The sequence below is a fragment of the Triticum urartu genome, unplaced genomic scaffold (genome assembly GCF_003073215.2).
Source record: "Triticum urartu cultivar G1812 unplaced genomic scaffold, Tu2.1 TuUngrouped_contig_2308, whole genome shotgun sequence".
In the NCBI taxonomy this organism is placed as follows: domain Eukaryota; kingdom Viridiplantae; phylum Streptophyta; class Magnoliopsida; order Poales; family Poaceae; genus Triticum; species Triticum urartu.
The window spans coordinates 1-14,976 of record NW_024112781.1 but is presented as its reverse complement, the minus strand read 5'-3'; the positions used below and the strand labels follow the sequence as shown (position 1 = coordinate 14,976).

At 45.9% G+C, this 14,976-nt stretch overlaps 1 pseudogene; it reads left to right on the top strand.

Annotated features, from left to right (window-relative positions):
- The first annotated feature begins 699 nt into the window (after positions 1 to 699).
- On the top strand, positions 700 to 2,132 carry LOC125526913 (annotated as a pseudogene).
- The last annotated feature ends 12,844 nt before the right edge of the window (positions 2,133 to 14,976 follow it).

Below are 14,976 nucleotides of genomic sequence, written 5' to 3'. Positions count from 1 at the left end.
TAATTATTATTAGATTGAGAAAAAGAAAAAAAAAGTGGTCCGTTTTCTGGTTGGTTGGAACGAAAAAACAAGAGAACGTCACGCACTATTGGAATTAACGACGACCTACAGTATCAGTCACCTAATTATACTCTTTTAAATCGGGTTTGCTATTTCACATCTAGATATGAGATATTATCTCACATCTAACTTCCTCATCCTTAAGGACAAAATAAATCCATGGAGACTTTTAAAAAAATTAAGGATGAGGGAATTAGATGTGAGAGGGAGTTAGGTATAAGATAATATCTCATATCTAGATGTGACATAGACGAACCCCCTTTAAATATGCTTGTACTCCACGTGTAACTTGTTGCCATAAACTCGTGTCTACTGTTCCGCGTAGAGTATTCCGCGGATCGTTTTGGTCAGCTAGCTTACGAGCGTATTTGCAACTTGCCGGAAGCCAGCGACTCTACAACACGCGTGTTCCGTCGGAAATTAATCGATCGGAACGAAGCTCGATGGTCTCGGCGGAAAGAACTTGTCGAGTCGGAGGGACCTGCGGCAACAAGCGAGATCACAGCTCATCGTTCGTCACTTGTTGCCATTGCAGAAAGTACTTGACGTCGGGTCTGGGCCAACAATCTATCCACCTGATCCAATCATCGTCATTATCATATCATAGTTTCACAGAGATAGCATCCGACCGATCGTGCGATGAGCGGTCATAGGCTCTCGCTGCTGTTGGTGGTGTTGATGGCACTGGTGGCGTTGACGACGGCGGCAGAGTACAATGTGGTGGACTACGGCGCGAGGCCTCGACGACGGGACGGACTCGGCGGGGGCAATTCTGGCCGCGTGGGGTGCGGCATGCAATGACACGGGGCGCTCCGGCTCCCGGCCGGTGCTACGGGTGCCGGCGGGCAGGTTCCTGCTCAGCCAGGCCTACTTCAAGGGGCCATGTCGGAGCGCCGGCGTGGACGTAGCCATTGACAACAACAGCACTGTCTTCGCGCCGTCGGCAGTGGACAACAGGACGTGGATCATGTTCCACCATGCAGACGGCCTGGCGATCCGTGGTGGGACGCTGGACGGGCAGGGGCAGGAGTACTGGGCGTGCAAGAAGGCCGGTAGGTGCACCGCCGGGCAGGGGCCCAGGGTGAGTGATGACATGAACTTTTTGGTTTCTTTTTGCATCGTAATTCGGTTCAGTTTCCTTATGACGGACGTCGGCCATACATGTGTTTGCAGACACTCGACATTAGCCAATCCAAGGACGTGAGCGTGAAGCAGCTGACACTGCTTGACAGTAAGGAATTCCACATGACCATCTTCGACTGCAGAAGCGTGACGGTCCAAGGCGTCCGGATCATCGCGCCGGCCGACAGTCCCAACACCGACGGCATCCACGCCAGCCACTCCCGCCACGTGAGGATCCTCAACACCACCATCGGCACCGGCGACAACTGCATCTCCTTGGGGCCCGGCACCTCCAACATGCTCATCAGGGACATCAAGTGCGGTTCGGGCCACGGCATCAGGTGCCACCTTCAGTTGCCAGTTCATCATACATTTTTTTTGTTTGCTTGTGATTTGTGCAGCGTTTGATAGATAGCATTGGTTTTGTGTTTGCGTTGGATGGACGGTGGCAGCATCGGGAGCCTAGGATGGCAGGACGGTGAGGAGGGAGTGAGAAACGTGACGGTGGACAGGGCGGTGCTGAAGGGCACAACCAACGGCCTGCGAATCAAGACGTGGGCGATGCCCAGCTCCGGCTCTGTCACCAACGTCTCCTTCTCGCGGGTCACCATGAACCGCGTGGCCAACCCCATGGTCGTCGACCAGAACTACTGCCCCCGCAAGGTCGGCTGCCCGGGCAATGTACGTCTCCTTCCCTACATCTACATGCATGCAACCACACGGACATCAAGGGCTCGTCGGCGACGCCCGTGGCGGTGAAGTTCAACTGCAGCGGCACCAACCCCTGCAGCGGGATCAAGCTCAGGAACATCAGGCTGAGGTACCGGCACCAGCGGCCGGCGCAGGCCAAGTGCCAAAACGCCGGCGGGTCCGCGTCCGGAGAGGTCACACCGCCCAGCTGCTGCAGACGATCGGAGTTCTCTTCGCTTGACTGGTTCGTGTACTACTAGTATACACCTTCCACAGTTACGTAAGATAAAACAACATGGGAGTGTGATCATTGCTTGGTGGATCTCAAAGCGACCCTTACATGCAGCCCAGGATAGTAGTTTTAGCGGATTCGCTAATTCTCAATTGATTGAAACATATTTGACATTTGACTGTTTTTCAATTCAAAAACAATCAAATACCCTCACCAATCAACAGCTGGCACCTGTAAATAGCAGAAATATCAACAGATAACAAAAAGAAATTGACACGGGTTGGGCTAAACAATTGACATGGTTCGTCCTGGACAACAAACCCCTCTAGAAAATCAGGGCCCAGCACCCGCCTGATCTCCAGGACCACACATCACATGCCCACAATGGAACGCACGCAAAGGGCAAACTCCTCTTCACCTCTTGCATGAACAAATCACAAAGAAATTGCTTCATGTAAAAATAGAGAGATCAACATCAGCTATAATTCTGGGAAAAACATACAGGACATCAACAAGGAATTAACATGGGAAATACAATAAAAATTTCAAAAAACATACAGTGTAGGAACCTAGTAATTTCCAGTGTAAATCCCCATGTAACTATACTTGTAAAACAAAAAATACCTAAAATTACCAGTGTAAAATAAACTGTAACTACTTGAAATTACACTGCCAGTAAATCCTAGAAAATTACAGTGCGAATCCTAGAAATTTACAGAGCGAATCCTAGAAATTTACAGTGCAAAATCCAGTGAAAATGTAGATAAAAGATGCAATTACACTGTAAATACCCAGTAAATTCCAGAGCAAATTAAACTGTAGGTGCCTAATCTGTAAATCCTAGCAAATGATAGTGTAAATCATAGAGAATTACAGTGCAGAAACCGGTGTAAACAAGACAAAAGATTACACTGTAAACTCAGTAAATTCTAGTGTAAATTAAATCATGTCACCTAGTAAAAATTCCACTGTAAATCCTAGGAAATTACAGTGAAATTACACTGCAATTACAGTGTAAATTAAATCCAGTAAATCCTAGAAAATTACAGCGTAAATAGAAAGTTACAGTGCAAAAACCGGTATAAGCATGGAGACAAAAGACAATTACACTGTAAATACCCAGTAAATTCCAGTGTAAACTAAGGGTACCTAGTAAAAATTCCATTGTAAATCCTAGAAAATTAGAGTGAAAACTGGTGTGGTTTACTTTAATTTATACACTGGTAGAAAAAGGGCCTATAGTCCCGGTTCGTAAGGGCCTTTAGTCCCGGTTCCTGAACCGGGACTAAAGTGTCGGTACTAATGCCCCGACCCTTTAGTCCTGGTTCAATCCAGAACCGGGACTGATGGGCCTCCACGTGGGCAGTGCGCAGAGCCCAGTCAGGAGACCCTTTGGTCCCGGTTGGTGGCACCAACCGGGACCAATAGGCATCCACGCGTCAGCATTTCTGTGGCTGGGGTTTTTGTTTTTTTTGAAAGGGGGGGGGGTTGGGGGTTTTGGGGGGTTAATTTAGGTGTTTCATATATTGTGTTAGCTAGCTATAATTAATAGAGAGAAGTGTCCTCTGTTATGTCCGTGCTTGGTCGACGCTACGTACTATACATACGTATAGAGAGGACTAGACACGCTAGCTAGCTAGTAAGCAAACGAAGGAAACAGAAGATCGTCATGAACATATATGCATACAGAGAGAAGTGATATCGACCACCTCTCCTTCTCCAAGAGATTGGTCGAACAACAAGTTCTCGTATATCTATCTGACACTACCGGCTACATATATACAATAATTATCTCTTATAAATATAATCATACGGACTCAGGGTCCACATAGAATTCTCCGTCTTCAGGGATCACGTGGTCAAGAAAGAATGCCGCCAATTCCTCTTGAATTGCTCGCATGCGAGCTGGTGCTAGGAGTTCATCCCGCTTCCGAAACATCTAATTTGAAGAAGGGGGTCAATACATATATATATATATATATATATATATATATATAAATGAATGAAACTCAACACAAATGATGGTAATAAAATAAAATTGTGAATGTTGTTATTTACGTACTTCATATTGTTCGTTAGAGTACCCGCCCCGCTCACAGGTCGTGTGGCGGATGGACTCGCAGATGTAGTATCCACAGAAATCATTCCCTTATTCCTGCCACAACCACTTTACAAGAAATAGAGGTCAATCAAACTGATAAGCAAGAATGCTAAATGGTATTGATGAAACTAGCGCTTGAATCACTAGGAGATGCGCGGAACATGCTACTATAGTACTTACTTTCGGGTGTCTAAATTCCAGCTCCTTCGGCAGTCCCGGAACTGTTTTTGGTGAATTTTCTCCAAACCCTGTCGGACAAAGAAAATAATTACTTGATATCAGGAAATGAACAAAGTTGCTGATATGGTGGATAATGATCGATTTAACTTACTTCTTGAGGATTTCAGTCATGTCCGCATACTCCTGGGATCTTTTCGTTTAGAGTCCAAGACGATTACTACTCCCTGCTCAAGCTTAATCTCTAGGAGAATATAGTGGAAACTGCACACACATGCATAACTCATGAATTACATTACTATAACCTTGACTAATATATAAGGGAAACCGAATACGCACAAGACAGTAACACTCACCTGAAGTTGTAAGGAAAGAGTATTATATCTTTGTTTTGATTTATTACGAACGATCGTAGCAAGTTGGCCTCGGTAGCTGCGGCATGAAGTTTAACCTGAGTTGCATCTATGAGATATGTGTTAATGAACCCAATATCACCGACTTGTCTTTTCTTCAATTCGGCGATCTTCAATCTGCATAATATAGTGAGGATGATTATAAATACATGCAATGAAAGAGCTAAGCTATATAGAGAAACTTAATGACAGAAGTAGTACTACTTACAGACAGTAGCAGGTGACCGTTGTTTTATCGAGGGCCAATTGATTGAAAAACTGATAGAACTCCTCAAATGGAACAGGCAACAGATCAATTCCAACGAGGTCATGCTCCTTTTTAACTTTCACATACAAAGTACTCCTCCCCCCAGAGTCTCTGCAGATTTTCAAGTACCAATCATGCAATCTTCGCATCATCGTTGATAGAGATCTTTCATCTTTGACGAGAGGCTTCCCGTACCCGTATCTTTGTATTTGCACGTCCATGGGTTCATAATGTACTTCGTCGGGCAGGTAATCTACAAGATTGGTATAACCGGGCACCATCCTCGGATCATTAGCGACGTTGTGGCTAGGCACCTTGAGCGGGGGGCACGATTTCTTCGCTTGTTCGCCGAGCTGGGCAATTTGTTTCCCAGCTCGTCGTTCTTTCAGCCTTTGATCACTGACAGTACTTCCCGACCGCTCCGCTTCGGCAAATTCCTTTCCAATAATGCGGTCATAGTTTCCTTTCGGCGGATCAGACTTCGGTGGTTTTGTCAGGGCAGCCAGAGTGCGCTTCACTTTCACCCGATCTACCTTCTCCTCCAGAGGTGGATGTTTCTTTGCTTTCACCCCTTCAAAGAAGTTCCTCACTTCTTCTCGCGCGATCTCGGCGTTCTCCTCCAGGGTCCTCTCATATGGTAACTTCTCTGGAGTCTTCAGAGAAGGACCGAATCTGTATGTCCTCCCGCCTCTGGTTGTACTGCTAGACGCCGACCGAGCAGACGGAGCGGTTGTCTTCTTTACTTGCTTAAGAGGCGGAGGAGAAGGACTACGACGCGCCGGAGCAGCTGGAGCGGCGGCAGGTCTCTTCCGCCCTTGCTGACGAGGCGGAGAAGGAGGAGGCTGGCTGCTCGGGCGCGTCGGCGCAGGCGGAGAAGGAGGCGGAGTGCCGCCACGCGCCGGAGAAGGAGCCGGCCGAGGGCCCTGATCGTCACTCGCCGGAGGAGGAGGCGGTGGAGGCGGAGTGCCCTGACTCGCCGGAGGAGGAGGAGGAGGCGGTGGCGTCCAGTTCGGAAGGTTGATGAGCTCCTTCCGCCATAGGCATGGAGTCTTCAGAGCAGACCCCAGCCGAGTCTCCCCTTCACCGGTAGGGTGGTCAAGCTGGAGGTCCTCAAATCCCTCCGTTATCTCATCCACCATCACCCTAGCATATCCTTCTGGAATCGGCCGGCAGTGAAAAGTTGCGCCGGGTTCAGTAGGATAAACAGAGCCAACAGCCGCCTTGACCTTCAAATTCATCCATTGCGTCATAAGGTGGAAATTTTGAGACTCCGTTATAGCATCCACGGGATAGCTGGCAGGAGCCGTCAAGGCATGCTCCAGCTGAAGCAGCTCGGTGGAAGCCACGCTACTTCTGCGCTGAGATGGCGGGGTAGCTTCGGGGGAGGCTTCGGCAGTACGTTTGCTGCGATTTGCTTCTCGTTCCTCTATCGCATCTACCCTTGCTTGCAGCGCCTGTATTTGGGTCTGCTGCACTTTTTTCCTCCTCTCATGGGATTTGTAACCGCCTGCGTCCGGAAACCCAACCTTCCACGGAATGGAGCCTGGCGTGCCTCGTGTCCGTCCAGGGTGCTCAGGATTCCCGAGGGCCATTGTGAGCTCGTCGTTCTCTCTATCTGGAAAGAACGTCCCTTCCTGCGCTGCTTCGATATACTGCTTAAGCTTACTGACTGGTATGTCCATTTGATCGTTCGTCCAAATGCACTTCCTTGTTACAGGGTCCAGGGTTCCGCCAGCCCCGAAGAACCAAGTCCGGCAACGGTCTGGCCAGTTAATTGTCTCTGGTTCGATCCCTTTATGAACCAGATCATTCTCAGTCTTGGACCACTTAGGCCGGGCTACGAGGTAGCCACCTGACCCCGTGCGATGGTAGAGCTTCTTCTTCGCAGCATTTTGCTTGTTTGTCGCCGACATCTTCTTAATCTTTTCTGATGTCTTAATCTTTTCTGATGTCTTGTGGGCCACAAATGCGGGCTAGTGATCTCTGATCTTCTCATATCTGCCCTTGAATTCTGGTGTCTCATTATTTTCGACAAACTTATTCAGCTCTTTTTCCACCTCCTGAATAGTTCTGCCATCCTCTTCAGAGCAAAAGACTTGATTAATTTCTCTTTAACTGGGTTCTCTGGATTATCCTCAGGCGGTAGGGTGAAATTTGACTTCAGCTCAGTCCAAAGATCATTTTTCTGCATATCATTGACATAAGACACCTCAGGGTCTTCTGTAGCCGGCTTAAACCATTGCTGGATGCTTATCGGGATCTTGTCCCTAACCAGAACCCCGCACTGAGCAACAAATGCGCTCTTTGTCCGGAGGGGTTCAATAGGTTGGCCGTCGGGCGCGATTGCTATGATCTCAAACTTTTCATCCGAGCTCAACTTTTTCTTCGGGCCTCGTCTCTTTACCGAAGTTGTGCTCGATCCGGAGGGCTAGAAAAAAGAACAAAGACTTAATTAATATGTGTACATACCAAAACAATGAATGCATCAATCAGCTAGTCAGCATAGGCTTAACTAATATATATACCTGGCCGGACTCGGTTCGGTCACTGGAGCCGTCATCACGGTCTCCTTGCACCGGCATTGGGTCACCGGAGCCGTCCTCATGTTCTTCTTCTTGCACCGGCATTAGGTCATCGTAGCCAGCTTGTTCACCCTCTCCTTCCAAACCATCGGTTTTGTTGAGAAACAACGAGATGGAATCACTTCCTTCTGCGATTATGTCCCTCAACAACGCTTCTTTTGTTGCTTCGTCTAGGTCGGTGTCCATAGTTTCTACAAATATTTACAACATGGCAATTATTATTCAAACATGACAGATGGATATATTAGTGCCAAACGTAGAACTAGCTACCTAATCATAGTAAGCTATCGGGAGGGGGTATATATCGACAACGACGACACTACATCTATGTCCCTCGACGACCCTCGTTCCCGATAAAAAAAGAGGAAGAAGAAGAAAAAAAAGAGGAGAAGAAAGAATAGAGGAGAAGAACTCCTCTATTCTTTCTTCTCCTCTTTTTTTCTTCTTCCTCTTCTTTTTTTATCCTCTTCTTCCTCTCATGTTCGAGAGGATCGCCGAGGGGTCGGGAGGTTGCCTAGTGTCAAAGGATTCAACAAAACCATGTCTTCATCATTAGGCGAAAGTAACATGTGCATGATGGTACGAAGCTCTTCAAAGTTGTTCTGGAACGGAGTCCCAGATAGGATAATTCGCTTTTTGGTACAAAGTTCAGAAAGAGCCTTCCGAATATCGCTATTTGGAAGGCCTTTGCTGAATTCGTACCAAAAGGCGGATTATTCTATCCGGGACTCCATTCCAGAACAACTTTGCAGAACTTCGTACCAACATGCCCTGGTTACTTCCGGCTAATGATGAAGGCATGGATTTCTTTAATACTTTGACACTAGGAAACCTCTCTCGACCCCTCGGCGATCCTCGACCCCTGGAACCCTCGACGACCCTGGAACCCTCGACCCCTAGACGACCCTCTTCTTCCTCTCATGTTCGAGAGGATCGCCGAGGGGTCGGGAGGTTGCGTAGTGTCAAAGGATTCAACAAAACCATGTCTTCATCATTAGGCGAAAGTAACATGTGCATGATGGTACGAAGCTCTTCAAAGTTGTTCTGGAACGGAGTCCCAGATAGGATAATTCGCTTTTTGGTACAAAGTTCAGAAAGAGCCTTCCGAATATCGCTATTTGGAAGGCCTTTGCTGAATTCGTACCAAAAGGCGGATTATTCTATCCGGGACTCCATTCCAGAACAACTTTGCAGAACTTCGTACCAACATGCCCTGGTTACTTCCGGCTAATGATGAAGGCATGGATTTCTTTAATACTTTGACACTAGGAAACCTCTCTCGACCCCTCGGCGATCCTCGACCCCTGGAACCCTCGACGACCCTGGAACCCTCGACCCCTAGACGACCCTCTTCTTCCTCTCATGTTCGAGAGGATCGCCGAGGGGTCGGGAGGTTGCGTAGTGTCAAAGGATTCAACAAAACCATGTCTTCATCATTAGGCGAAAGTAACATGTGCATGATGGTACGAAGCTCTTCAAAGTTGTTCTGGAACGGAGTCCCAGATAGGATAATTCGCTTTTTGGTACAAAGTTCAGCAAGAGCCTTCCGAATATCGCTATTTGGAAGGCCTTTGCTGAATTCGTAACAAAAGGCGGATTATTCTATCCGGGACTCCATTCCAGAACAACTTTGCAGAACTTCGTACCAACATGCCCTGGTTACTTCCGGCTAATGATGAAGGCATGGATTTCTTCAATACTTTGACACTAGGAAACCTCTCTCGACCCCTCGGCGATCCTTGACCCCTCGAACCCTCGAACCCCCGATAAAAATTAAGAAGAAGAAGAAGAAGAAGAAGAAGAAGAAAAAAGAGGAGAAGAAGAAAGGAATAGCTAGAGGAGAAGAAGAACTGACAAAGTCTTCTCCTCTATTCCTTCTTCTTCTCCTCTTTTTTTTTCTTCTTCTTCCTCTTTTTTTCCTTTTCTTTTTTTTCTCCTCTTCTTCCTCTTCTCTTCTTCTCCTTCTTCGGGTAAGCCCTAGTTTCCCGACCGCTCGACGACACTCTCGACATGCCCTCGTTCCCGATAAAAAAAAGAAGAAGAAGAAAAAAGAAGAGAAGAAAGAATAGAGGAGAAGAACTTCTTCTCCTCTATTCTTTCTTCTCCTCTTTTTATTCTTCTTCTTCTTCCTCTTCTTTTTTTCCTCTTCTTCCTCTCCTCTTCTTCTCCCTCTTCCCCGCCTCTCTCATGAATGTTCGCCGCCATACATCATTTGATCATTTGACAAAAAATTCCTAGATACATAAAAAAATTCTACAAATGAAAATAACCTAAAAAAATCATATGATCATCTATGAACAAAAAAAACATCATTTGATCATCTATCATCTATGAACAAAAAAATCATCATTTGATCATCTATCATCTATGAACAAAAATATTCCTAGATACATAAAAAATTTCTACAAATGAAAATAACCTAAAAAAAATCATATATATATTTAGCAAATTCTAGCCACATACATCACATACACATATACATTATAGCCACATACACATATACATCACATATGAACAAAAAAATAAACTAATAAAAATAAAAAAACATATTGCAACATATGAAAAAAAACATGGTGGCGCCGGCAGGGCAGAGGGGCATGGCGGCAGGTGCTCACAGAGGGGAGCGGTGCCGGCGTCGGGGCAGATGGCGTCGAGGGCGGCGGCGGGGCGGCGTGGGGCAGCGACGGCGTCGGGGCGACGCGGGGCGCGGGCGGCGACGGGGCGACGACGACGGGCGCGGGCGGCGACGGGGAGACCACGACGGGCGCGGGCGACGACGACGAGGAGCAGGGCGTCGGGGCAGATGGCGTCGAGGGCGGCGGCGACGGCGTCGGGGCGACGCGGGGCGCGGGCGGCGACGGGGCGACGACGACGAGGAGCAGGGCGTCGGGGCAGAGGGTGGCGTCGGCGGCGGGGAGTTGAGAAACTGAATGAAAATTTTGACAAGTGCTGTATATATAGCCAGGCCTTTGGTCCCGGTTGGTGGCACCAACCGGGACTAATGCTCCCTTTAGTCCCAGTTGGTGCGACGAACCGGGACCAAAGGCTAATTTTCGGCAGCCGAAAGGGCGGGAAGCGAAGGCCATTGGTCCCGGTTGGTGGCACCAACCGGGACTAAAGGGGGGCAATGGTCACGGTTGGTGCCACGAACCGTGACCAATGCCCCCTTTAGTCCCGGTTGGTGCCACCAACCGGGACCAATGGCCTTGTGCTGCATCGCTAGCTGAAGTTTAGTCCCACATCGCTAGCTGAAGGGCGCCGGCACTTGTTTATAAGCGCTGCTGTGCCTCCCCATTCGAGCTCCTCTCTAATGCAGGCTTTCGGGCCTAAACTTGTTACTGCCTGTGGGCCTATTGGGCCTCTGCGGGCCTGAATCCTGGCCCATGTAGGGTTTCTAGTCGTATTCAGGCCGTGGAGGCCCAGTAGGTGGCATTTTTTTGGTTTTTTCTTTTTTATTTCTACATTTTTTTGGTTTTTTATTTTTTTTATTTCTACTTAAAACTAAATACTTACAGTTTTTTAGTGATTTCTTTTTGCTTTTAGGTCACAAAAATTATAAACTTTCTGTTAGTGCCATTAGTTTTAAATTTTGAATAGTTTAAATTTGAATTTTTAAAAATTTGTGTGAATCACTAGTTTATGAATAACTTTACTATAAAAATAGAATTTTTTTTCTATTTATTTTTTATTTATACTTACAACTAAATACTTATAGTTTTTTTGTGATTTCTTTTTGATTTTAGGTCACAAAAATTATAAACTTTCTGTTAGTGCCATTAGTTTTAAAATTTTGAATAGTTTAAATTTGAATTTTTAAAAATTTGTGTGAATCACTAGTTTATGAATAACTTTACTATAAAAATAGAATTTTTTTTCTATTTATTTTTTATTTATACTTACAACTAAATACTTATAGTTTTTTTGTGATTTCTTTTTGATTTTAGGTCACAAAAATTATAAACTTTCTGTTAGTGCCATTAGTTTTAAAATTTTGAATAGTTTAAATTTGAATTTTTAAAAATTTGTGTGAATCACTAGTTTATGAATAACTTTACTATAAAAATAGAATTTTTTTCTTCTTTTCTATTTATTTTTTATTTATAATTACAATTAAATACTTATAGTTTGATTTTAGGTCACAAAAATTATATTCTTTTTGCTATTGAAGAATATTATAGTTTTATTTTAGTTGATCATAACATAATATTTTAATTGATTGTTTTTATTTTCATAAAAGTTTTGTAGTTCATTCTGTTTGCTATTAATTCATTATTTGAGCTAAATGACTCTGAAATTGGAAAGCATTTCAAAATGAACTCTGAAAAGGTTGAAAGTTGGCATGGTATCATAATTTCACCCACATAGCATGTGCATGTATAAAACGGACAATGGTAGCATGTTCGTCTGTTACAAATTTGGCATGGTATCATCATAATAGTTGCGGGAGAAAGTCTTCACTTTTTCTTCGCTTGTGTCATTTGCTTATTGCGCCGTAACCATGGATAATCTTCATTATTTATCAGGATGCTTGGGTCAGCCTTGACATTGAAGGGAGGAATTTCATGAAACTTTTCATAATCTTCAGACATGTCTGTCTTGCCGTCCACTCCCAGGATGTCCCTTTTTCCTGAAAGAACTATGTGGCGCTTTGGCTCATCGTATGATGTATTCGCTTCCTTATCTTTTCTTTTTCTCGGTTTGGTAGACATGTCCTTCACATAGATAACCTGTGCCACATCATTGGCTAGGACGAACGGTTCGTCAGTGTACCCAAGATTTTTCAGATCCACTGTTGTCATTCCGTACTGTGGGTCTACCTGTACCCCGCCGCCTAACAGATTGACCCATTTGCACTTAAACAAAGGGACCTTAAAATCAGGTCCGTAGTCAAGTTCCCATATGTCCACTATGTAACCATAATATGTGTCCTTTCCGCTCTCGGTTGCTGCATCAAAGCGGACACCGCTGTTTTGGTTGGTGCTCTTTTGATCTTGGGCGATCGTGTAAAATGTATTCCCATTTATCTCGTATCCTTTGTAAGTCAATACAGTCAAAGATGGTCCCCTGGACAATAAGTACAACTCATCACAAACAGTGTTGTCACCTCTGAGACGTGTTTCCAACCAACTGCTGAAAGTCCTGATGTGTTCACATCTAATCCAGTCGTCGCACTGCTCCGGGTGTTTGGAGCGCAGACTGTTCTTGTGTTCATCGACATACGGGGTCACCAAGGTAGAGTTCTGTAGAACTATGTAGTGTGCTTGAGACCAAGAATATCCGTCCCTGCATATTATTGAGTCTCTTCCAAGAGTGCCTTTTCCAGTCAGTCTCCCCTCATACCGTGATTTAGGGAGACCTATCTTGTTAAGGCCAGGAATGAAGTCAACACAAAACCCGATAACATCCTCTGTTTGATGGCCCATGGACATGCTTCCTTCTGGCCTAGCGCGGTTACGGACATATTTCTTTAGGACTCCCATGAACCTCTCAAAGGGGAACATATTGTGTAGAAATACGGGCCCCAGGATGACAATCTCGTCGACTAGATGAACTAGGACGTGCGTCATGATATTGAAGAAGGATGGTGGGAACACCAGCTCGAAACTGACAAGACATTGCGCCACATCACTCCTTAGCCTTGGTACGATTTCTGGATCGATCACCTTCTGAGAGATTGCATTGAGGAATGCACATAGCTTCACAATGTCTAATCGGACGTTTTCCGGTAGAAGCCCCCACAATGCAACCCGAAGCAGTTGCGTCATAATCACGTGGCAGTCATGAGACTTTAGGTTCTGAAACTTTTTCTCTAGCATATTTATTATTCCCGTTTATATTCGACGAGAAGCCAGTCGTGACCTTCATACTGAGCAGGCATTCAAAGAAGATTTCTTTCTCTTCTTTCGTAAGAGCGTAGCTGGCAGGACCTTTATACTGCTTCGGAGGCATGCCGTCTTTTTCGTGCAAACGTTGCAAGTCCTCTCGTGCCTCAGGTGTATATTTTGTCTTCCCATACACGCCCAAGAAGCCTAGCAGGTTCACGCAAAGGTTCTTCGTCACGTGCATCACGTCGATTGAGGAGCGGACCTCTAGGTCTTTCCAGTAGGGTAGGTCCCAAAATATAGATTTCTTCTTCCACATGGGTGCGTGTCCCTCAGCGTCATTCGGAACAGCTAGTCCACCGGGACCCTTTCCAAAGATTATGTAGTGTAAATCATTGACCATAGCAAGCACGTGATCACCGGTGCGCATGGCGGGCTTCTTCCGGTGATCTGCCTCGCCTTTGAAATGCTTGCCTTTCTTTCGACATTGATGGTTGGTCGGAAGAAATCGACGATGGCCCAGGTACACATTCTTCCTGCATTTGTCCAGGTATATACTTTCAGTGTCATCTAAACAGTGCGTGCATGCGTGGTATCCTTTGTTTGTCTGTCCTGAAAGGTTACTAAGAGCGGGCCAATCGTTGATGGTCACGAACAGCAACACCTTAAGGTTAAATTCCTCCTGTCTGTGCTCATCCCACGTACGTACACCGTTTCCATTCCACAGCTGTAAAAGTTCTTCAACTAATGGCCTTAGGTACACATCAATTTCGTTGCCGGGTTGCTTAGGGCCTTGGATGAGAACTGGCATCGTAATGAACTCCCGCTTCATGCACATCCAAGGAGGAAGGTTATACATACATAGAGTCACGGGCCAGGTGCTGTGATTGCTGCTCTGCTCCCTGAAAGGATTAATGCCATCCGCGCTTAAAGCAAACCATACATTCCTTGGGTCCTTTGCAAACTCATCCCAGTACTTTCTCTCGATTTTTCTCCACTGCGACCCGTCAGCGGGTGCTCTCAACTTCCCATCTTTCTTTCGGTTCTCACTGTGCCATCGCATCAACTTGGCATGCTCTTCGTTTCTGAACAGACATTTTAACCGTGGTATTATAGGAGCATACCACATCACCTTCGCAGGAACCCTCTTCCTGAGGGGCTCGCCGTCAACATCACCAGGGTCATCTCGTCTGATCTTATACCGCAACGCACCGCATACCGGGCATGCGTTCAGATCCTTGTATGCACCGCGGTAGAGGATGCAGTCATTAGGGCATGCATGTATCTTCTCCACCTCCAATCCTAGAGGGCATACGACCTTCTTTGCTGCGTATGTACTATCGGGCAATTCGTTATCCTTTGGAAACTTCTTCTTCAATATTTTCAGTAGCTTCTCAAATCCTTTGTCAGCCACAGCATTCTCTGCCTTCCACTGCAGCAATTCCAGTACGGTACCGAGCTTTGTGTTGCCATCTTCGCAATTGGGGTATAACCCTTTTTTGTGATCCTCTAACATGCGATCGAACTTCA